Genomic DNA, 10,397 nt, shown 5'->3' on the forward strand with positions numbered 1-10,397 from the left:
GTACGCTGATACCCCATATGTGGGGTAAACCACTGTTTAGGCACATGCTGGGGCTCGGAAGTGAAGTAGTGACGTTTTGAAATGCAGACTTTGATGGAATGCTCTGTGGGCGTCACGTTGCGTTTGCAGAGCCCCTGATGTGGCTAAACAGTAGAAACCCCCCACAAGTGACCCCATTTTGGAAACTAGACCCCGAAAGGAACTTATCTAGATGTGAGGTGAGCACTTTGAACCCCCAAGTGCTTCACAGAAGTTCATAACACAGAGCAGTGAAAATAATAAATACGTTTTCTTTCCTCAAAAATAATTTTTTAGCCCAGAATTTTTTATTTTCCCAAGGGTTACAGGAGAAATTGGACCACAAAAGTTGTTGTCCAGTTTCTCCTGAGTACGCTGATACCCCATGTGTGGGGGTAAACCACTGTTTGGGCACACGTGGGGGCTCAGAAGGGAAGTAGTGACTTTTGAAATGCAGACTTTGATGGAATGGTCTGCGGGCGTCACATTGCGTTTGCAGAGCCCCTGGTGTGCCTAAACAGTAGAAACCCCCCACAAGTGACCCCATTTTGGAAACTAGACCCCCAAAGGAACTTATCTAGATGTGTGGTGAGCACTTTCAACCCCCAAGTGCTTTACAGAAGTTTATAACGCAGAGCCGTGAAAATAATAAATACGTTTTCTTTCCTCAAAAATAATTTTTTAGCCCAGAATTTTTTATTTTCCCAAGGGTTACAGGAGAAATTGGACCACAAAAGTTGTTGTCCAGTTTCTCCTGAGTACGCTGATGCCCCATGTGTGGGGGTAAACCACTGTTTGGGCACACGTGGGGGCTCAGAAGGGAAGTAGTGACTTTTGAAATGCAGACTTTGATGGAATGGTCTGCGGGCGTCACGTTGCGTTTGCAGAGCCCCTGGTGTGCCTAAACAGTAGAAACCCACCACAAGTGACCCCATTTTGGAAACTAGACCCCCCAAGGAACTTATCTAGATATGTGGTGAGCACTTTGAACCCCCAAGTGCTTCACAGACGTTTACAACGCAGAGCCGTGAAAATAAAAAATCATTTTTCTTTCCTCAAAAATGATGTTTTAGCAAGCAATTTTTTATTTTCTCAAAGGTAACAGGAGAAATTGGACCCCAGTAATTGTTGCGCAGTTTGTCCTGAGTATGCTGGTACCCCATATGTGGGGGTAAACCACTGTTTGGGCACACGTCGGGGTTCGGAAGTGAGGGAGCACCATTTGAATTTTTGAATACAAGATTGGCTGGAATCAATGGTGGCGCCATGTTGCGTTTGGAGACCCCCTGAAGTGCCTAAACAGTGGAAACCCCTCAATTCTACCTCCAACACACCCCTAACCCTTATCCCAACTGTAGCCGTAACCCTAATCACAACCCTAACCCCAACACACCCCTAACCACAACCCTAACCCCAACACACCCCTAACCCTAACCACAACCCTAATTCCAACCCAACTCTAAGGCTATGTGCCAACGTTGCGGATTCGTATGAGATTTTTCAGCATCATTTTTGAAAAATCCGCGGGTAAAAGGCACTGCGTTTTACCTGTGGATTTACCGTGGATTTCCAGTGTTTTTTGTGCGGATTCACCTGTGGATTCCTATTGAGGAACAGGTGTAAAACGCTGCGGAATCCGCACAAAGAATTGGCATGCTGCGGAAAATACAACGCAGCGTTCCCGCGCGGTATTTTCTGCACCATGGGCACAGCGGATTTGGTTTTCCATATGTTTACATGGTACTGTAAACCTGATGGAACACTGCTGCGGATCCGCAGCGGCCAATCCGCACCGTGTGCACATAGCCTAATTCTAAAGGTATGTGCACACGCTGCGGAAAACGCTGCGGATCCGCAGCAGTTTCCCATGAGTTTACAGTTCAATGTGAACCTATGGGAACCAAAAATCGCTGTACACATGCTGCGGAAAAACTGCACGGAAACGCAGCGGTTTACATTCCGCAGCATGTCACTTCTTTCTGCGGATTCCGCAGCGGTTTTACAACTGCTCCAATAGAAAATCGCAGTTGTAAAACCGCAGTGAAATGCGCAGAAAAACCGCGGTAAATCCACGATAAATCGGCAGCGGTTTAGCACTGTGGATTTTTCAAATCCGCTGCGGAAAAATCCGCATAGGACCAGAATACGTGTGCACATACCGAAACCCTAACCCTACCCCTAACCCTACCCCTAACCCTAACCCTACCCCTAACCCTAACCCTAGCCCTAACCCTACCCCTACCCCTAACCCTACCCCTAACCCTAGCCCTAACCCTACCCCTACCCCTAACCCTACCCCTAACCCTACCCCTACCCCTAACCCTACCCCTAACCCTACCCCTAACCCTAACCCTAGTTCTTACCCCAACCTTAGTGAAAAAAAAAAAATTCTTTATTTTTTTTATTGTCCCTATCTATGGGGGTGACAAAGGGGGGGGGTCATTTACTATTTTTTTATTTTGATCACTGAGATAGGTTATATCTCAGTGATCAAAATTCACTCTGGAACGAATCTGCCAGCCGGCAGATTCGGCGGGCGCACTGCACATGCGCCCGCCATTTTGGAAGATGCCGGCGCCCAGGAAAGAAGACGGACGGACCTCGGGCGGCCAGGTAAGTATAAGGGGGGGGAGATCAGGGCACGGGGGGGGCGTCGGAGCACGGGGGGGTGGATCGGATCATGGGGGGGGGTGGATCGGAACACGGGAGGGAGGATTGGAGCACGGGGAAGGATTGGAGCACGGGGTGAGGGATCGCTGTGCGGGGGGGGTGGATCGGAGCACGGGGGGGTCGCTGTGTGCGGGGGGGGGGATCGGAGTGCGGGGGGGTTTGATTGGAGCGCGGGGGGTGTGATTGGTGCACGGGGAAGCGGACAGGAGGACGGGGGAGCGGAGCACAGGAAGGAGGGGAGCGGACCACAGATCGGGGGGCTGGGGGGGCGATCGGAGGGGTGGGGTGGGTGCACATAAGTGTTTCCAGCCATGGCCGATGATATTGCAGCATCGGCCATGGCTGGATTGTAATATTTCACCAGTTTTTTAGGTGAAATATTACAAATCGCTCTGATTGGCAGTTTCACTTTCAACAGCCAATCAGAGCGATCGTAGCCACGAGGGGGTGAAGCCACCCCCCCTGGGCTAAACTACCACTCCCCCTGTCCCTGCAGATCGGGTGAAATGGGAGTTAACCCTTTCACCCGGCCTGCAGGGACGCGATCTTTCCATGACGCATATGCTGCGTCATGGGTCGGAATGGCACCGACTTTCATGACGCAGCGTATGCGTCAAAGGTCGGGAAGGGGTTAAACCAGGGGTGTCAAACTGCATTCCTCGAGGGCTGCAAACAGGTCATGTTTTCAGGATTTCCTTGTACTGCACAGGTGATAATTTAATCACCTACACACATAATGAGTTGGTGATTAAATTATCACCTGTGCAGTACAAGGAAATCCTGAAAACATGACCTGTTTGCAGCCTTGAGGAATGCAGTTTGACACCCCTGTTTTAAACCTTCCCCTCGATGTGTATTGTAAAATATGGAACGTCTGACGATTTCTGATCAATTTTTCGGGTCTCTTCTTTTAAACGCTTGGCGTTACGGATTTTGCTGCGGATCCGCAGCGGATTTGACGCTGTGGAAATGCAGCTGTTTTCCATGCGTAGTACAGTACCATGTAAACGTATGGAAAACAAAATCCGAAGTGCACATGCTGCGGAAAAAAATGCGCGGAAATACAGTGGTGTTTTTTCCGCAGCATGTCATCTCTTTGTGCGGATTCCGCAGTGGTTTACACCTGCTCCTCAATAGGAATCCGCAGGTGTAAAAGCGCAGGTGGAATCCGCACAAAAAACGTGGTTTACCTGCAGATTTTGCAAAAACAGTGTGGAAAAGTCCGCACACCAATCCGCAACGTGTGCACATAGCCTATAAGATGCTTACAACACTGATCATATGAACAAGTCGTTTTTGCGTAGAAATGCATATACAGTATATTGTTCATTCTTTGGAGCATTGTATTAGCACTTTTCAAGGTGCATTTCGTAGGGGACACGTTCCAAACCTGGCTGATAAAAAATACCAGTCCCGATTCATCAAGACCGGTGATGTTCACACTCGGGGTCGAGTCAGACGCTCCTAATTCATAGAGAGGTGCACGCCTCTTAATGAATGTGGCATGACTGAATAGTGGTATGCTCCTTGCCCCAAATTTTAGTATAGTCGGGAAGTGGAGGAGGATCTTAAGGAACGTCACAGCTCTTCATGAATTAGATCAGCTGTGGCATAACCCCTCCTTCCAGGTATGGACTAGGGCTGAAATTCAGTCCTGGCATTTGAGATTACACAGGCCCATGTTGTCCCCGTCCCCATGAACCAGATGGGATATATTACCCTGGATGGAGGAAAGGAAGATTTTCTACAAGATCAATATTTCTAACTAGATGGTGGCCCGATTCTAACGCATCGGGTATTCTAGAATATCCATGTCCACGTAGTATATTGTCCAGCCACGTAGTATATTGTCCAGCCACGTAGTATATTGCCCAGTTACGTAGTATATTGGACATTTACGTAGTATATTGCCCAGCCACATAGTATACAGCACAGAGCCACGCAGTATATTGCAGAGCGAGGTAGTATATTGTCCAGCCACGTAGTATATTGTCCAGCCACATAGTATATTGCACAGCGACGTAGTATACTGCCCAGTCACGTAGTATATTGCACAGCGACGTAGTATATTGCCCAGCCTTGTAGTATACAGCACAGAGCCACGTAGTATATTGCCCAGTGACGTAGTATATTACCGAGCCAAGTATGTCACAGGTTAAAAAAATAAAAAATAAACATACTCACCTAACGATCCGAGGGCCCCTTGTAGTTGAACATACTGTACTCACCATTCTGGTCGCTGCTCCTCAGCATCCCGTCTCTCCGCTTCCTGGGATCCAACGGCGCTGTGCAGACGGGCGTGCGGCTGCCGCCATCTTGCATTCCTCGGATGCTTTGTGAAATTACCCATATGACTTAGAGGTCTCGCGAGACCGCTAGGTCTTCTGGGTAATTTTGCAAAGCATTGCTGGGAAAGGAAGATGGCGGCAGGCGCGAGCGGTTCAGCGAACAACGGAGGTTGAGTATAGCAGGTTTTTTATTTTTTTACTATTTTTAACATTACTTTCTTTTACTATTGATGCCGCATAGGCAGCATCAATAGTAAAAGGTTGGGGACACACAGGGTTAATAGCGGTGGTAACGGAATGCGTTACCCATGCCGCGGTCCGTTACCGCCGGCATTAACCCTGTGTTAGCGGTGACTGGAGGGGAGTATGGAGCGGGCGCCGGGGACACTGACTGCGGGGAGCGGAGCGCCGGGGACACTGACTGCGGGGAGCGGAGCGCCGGGGACACTGCGGGGAGCGGAGCGCCGGCGACACTGACTGCGGGGAGCGGAGCGCCGGGGACACTGACTGTGGGGAACAGAGCGCGGGGGACACTGACTGCGGGGAGCGGAGCGCCGGGCCCGGGGACACTGACTGCGGGGAGCGGAGCGGTCATTTTCTTCCGGACTGTGCCCGTCGCTGATTGGTCGTGGCTGTTTTGCGGCGACCAATCAGCGACTTGGATTTCCATGATAGACAGAGGCCACGACCAATGAATATCCGTGACAGAAGGACAGACAGACGGAAGTACCCCTTAGACAATTATGTATATAGATGATACCTGTGGCCTGCTGGGTAAGGGACGAAGTCAGCAACTTTGTGCTCCATCACAACTCCTAACAGTATGGGTATCTTGAGAACACCGATTCTGTTAACAATGTAGCAGACAAGGCAGCCCATGACCAGACAGGCCCTTCTGGCATTTGCCAGATGGCCAGTCCGGCCCTGCTTCCTTCCCACCCCAGTTCCTCCCTCCAAAAGTTGCAAATTTTTTGCACATCCTTGACTAGAGCAAACATTTTGAAACTTTTCAAAGTGTTTTATGTCTCAAACACAATGCATTATAAACTACATGCATGTAATTTATAGCTGCAGGTGAGGGTTCCACGGCCCGTGTGTAGCACATCTACTATATAATTGTCTAAGGGTCACTTCCGTCTTACTGTCCTTCTGTCTGTCTTTCTTTCTGTCACGGATATTCATTGGTCGCGGCCTCTGTCTGTCATGGAATCCAAGTCGCTGATTGGTCGTGGCAAAACGCCCACGACCATTGCCACGACCAATCAGCGACGGGCGCAGTCGGGCGGCAACATGGCGGCTCCTTTCTCCCCGCATTCAGTGCCCGCTCCATACTCCCCTCCAGCCAGCGCTCACACAGGGTTAATGGCAGCGCTAATGGACCGCATTATGCCGCGGTGTAACGCACTCCATTAACGCTGCTATTAACCCTGTGTGACCAACTTTTTTACTATTGATGCTGCATATGCAGCATCAATAGTAAAAAGATCTAATGTTAAAAATAATTAAAAATCATCTTATACTCACCTTCCAGCGCCTTTCCCGCTCCTCGCGACGCTCCGGTGAACGGTCCATGCATTGCGATCTCGCGAGATGATGACGTAGCGGTCTCGCGAGACCACTACGTCATCATCTCGCGAGACTGCAATGCACTCTTGAGACCGGAGCGCGCGAGGATCATCGGTAAAAGCTTCCTGGATCCAGGGGCCAACGGAAGATGAGTATATAACTATTTTTTATTTTAATTCTTTTTTTTAACCGGGATATGATGCCCACATTGCTATATACTAGGTGGGCTGTGCAATATACTACGCGGGCTGGGCAATGTACTACGCGGGCTGGGCAATATACTACGCAGGCTAAGCAATGTACTACGCGGGCTGTGCAATATACTACGCGGGCTGGGCAATATACTACGATGGCTGGGCAATATACTACGCGGGCTGTGCAATATACTACGTGCGCTAGGCAATATACTACGTGACTGGGCAATATACTAGGTGGCTGGGCAAAATACTACATGGCTGGGCAATATACTATGTGGCTGGGCAATATTCTATGTGGCTGGGCAATATACTACGTGACTGGGCAATATACTACATGGCTAGGCAATATACTATGTGGCTGGGCAATATAGTACGTGACTGGGCAATATAGAATGTGACTGGGCAATATACTATGTGGCTGGGCAATATACTGCGTGGCTGGGCAATATACTATGTGGCTGGGCAATATAGTACGTGACTAGGCAATATACTATGTGGCTGGGCAATATAGTACGTGACTGGGCAATATAGTACGTGACTGGGCAATATAGTATGTGACTGGGCAATATACTATGTGGCTGGGCAATATGCTACGTGGCTGGGTAATATACTATGTGGCTGGGCAATATACTACGTGACTGGGCAATATAGTACGTGACTGGGCAATATACTACGTGGGTTGTGCAATATACTACGTGGACATGCATATTCTAGAATACCCGATGCGTTAGAACCATCCTATATAATAATTGTCAGTTGGGACTTCCGGCCGTTGTCCACGAATCCCATAAGGCACCGCACCACTAAGGCCATGTGCACACGTTGCAGTTTTTACCGCGGATCCGTGGCGTTTTTGACGCTGCGAATCTGCAGCAGTTTTACATGCAGTCTACAGTACCATGTAAGCCTATCGAAAACCAAATCCGCTGTGCACATGCTGCGGGAAAAAACGCGCAGAAACGCAGCATTGTTTTTTACGCAGCATGTCAATTCTTTGTGCGGATCTGCAGTGTTTTTGCACCCATTGACTTGCATTGAGTCGGGCAATTCCACAGCAAAACCGCAGATATAAAAAAGATCTGCGGTTTAGCTGTGGTGAAACACTGCAGATCAGGAGGGGGGAAGAGTGTGGGCGGTGCGTGGCCGGAGACTGTGTGCGTGTGTGTGCGGGCGGGGTCAGTGCGGGCCTGCCGGGGGTCTGTGCGGGCTGCCTGGGGTCTGTGCGGGCCTGCCGTGCCTGCCGGGGGTCTGTGCGGGCCTCTCGGGGGTCTGTGCGGGCCTCTCGGGGGTCTGTGTGGGCCTCTCGGGGGTCTTTGTATCTGTGTGCATACTACATACATACTACATACATACAACATACCACATACATACTACATACATACAACATACTACATGCATACATACTACATACATACTACATACATACTACATACATACATACATACTACATACATACAGCATACTACATACATACTACATACAACATACTACATACAACATACATACATAATACATATATACAACATACTACATACATACAACATACTACATACATACAACATACATACTACATACATGCTGCATACAACATACTACATACATACTACATACATACATACAACATACTGCATACATACAGCATACTACATACATACAACATACTACATACATACTACATACATACATACATACTACATATGTACATACATACAATATACTACATACATACTACATACATAAAACATACATACAACATACTACATACTACATACATACACACAACATACTACATACAACATACTACATACATACAACATACATACTACATACATACTACATACAATACATTCATACATACATAGAATACATACATATAACATACAGTACATATAACATAGATTACATATTCACCATCACTTGTCACTTTGATCCCCGAAGCCAGTGTCACCTGTAAAAAATATTAAAATAATAAACAACCAATATACTCCCCGATCTGCAGAAATCCAATAAAAACGAGTGTCCCACGACGATCTCCCGTGGAGAGCAGCAGCATCAGCTGATGCGACCGCTCTCTAGGGGCTCCAGGAATACAATGATGGAAGATATCTTTCCGCACTGTATTCCTCCGCCACTGTAAAAAGTAGTCCCTAGTCTCACTTTTGGCACTGCTGTGTGAGAAAGTTCCCACGCAGCAAATGCCATAAAGTGAGACCAGTGAACTACAGTAACCGCTCAGTGATGCACTGCAGGAGCCATTGTCTCCTGTCAGTGTGTCACTGGAGGGTTTATAGAGCAGTGACATCACCCGATGTCACTGTTCTGTAGGGGAGATCATCGTGGGACACTCGTTATTAATTGGACTGCATCGGACAGGGAGTATACGGTTTATTATTTTACGTTTTTTGCAGGCGCTGCAGTATGGCAAGTATGGTTAAATTAAGAATATTAAAATACTTTTTTCTGGCTATGTCTTAATTTTTTTTTAACTCTTTCACTACTCTAGGATTAATAATGGATAGGCGTCTTATTGACGCCTCTCCATTATTAACCCGGCTTAACCTCACCTTACAATAGCAAGGTGACATTAACCCCTTATTACCCCATATCCCACCGCTACTCGGGAGTGGGAAGAGAGGGGCTAAGTGCCGGAATTAGTGCATCTTACAGATGCGCCATTTCTGGGGCGGCTGTGGGCTGGTATTTGTAGGCGGGGGGGGGGCAATATCCATGGCCCCTCTCTATGCTATGAATATCAGCCCGTAGCTGTCTGCGTAGCCTTTCTGGCTATAAAATATAGGGGGACCCCACATCATTTTTTGGGGGGTCCCCCTATTTTAATAGCCAGTAAAGGCTACGCAGACAGCTGCGAGCTGATATTCATAGACTGTGAAGGGCCATGGGTATTAACCCCTTCCCAGGCTACAAATATTGGCCCCCGGCCGTCGGCTTTCTCCCTCTGGCACAGAAAATTGCGCGGGAGCCCACGCCATTTTTTTCCTCTTTTTTTTTTTATTAAACGCTCATTAAGCCTTGCTATTATATACAGTGGGGCAAAAAAGTATTTAGTCAGTCAGCAATAGTGCAAGTTCCACCACTTAAAAAGATGAGAGGCGTCTGTAATTTACATCATAGGTAGACCTCAACTATGGGAGACAAACTGAGAAAAAAAAATACAGAAAATCACATTGTCTGTGTTTTTACCATTTTATTTGCATATTATGGTGGAAAATAAGTATTTGGTCAGAAACAAACAATCAAGATTTCTGGCTCTCACAGACCTGTAACTTCTTCTTTAAGAGTCTCCTCTTTCCTCCACTCATTACCTGTAGTAATGGCACCTGTTTAAACTTGTTATCAGTATAAAAAGACACCTGTGCACACCCTCAAACAGTCTGACTCCAAACTCCACTATGGTGAAGACCAAAGAGCTGTCAAAGGACACCAGAAACAAAATTGTAGCCCTGCACCAGGCTGGGAAGACTGAATCTGCAATAGCCAACCAGCTTGGAGTGAAGAAATCAACAGTGGGAGCAATAATTAGAAAATGGAAGACATACAAGACCACTGATAATTTCCCTCGATCTGGGGCTCCACGCAAAATCCCACCCCGTGGGGTAAGAATGATCACAAGAACAGTGAGCAAAAATCCCAGAACCAC

This window comes from Ranitomeya imitator, chromosome 3, assembly GCF_032444005.1.
Source record: "Ranitomeya imitator isolate aRanImi1 chromosome 3, aRanImi1.pri, whole genome shotgun sequence".
Taxonomy (NCBI): Eukaryota; Metazoa; Chordata; class Amphibia; order Anura; family Dendrobatidae; genus Ranitomeya; species Ranitomeya imitator.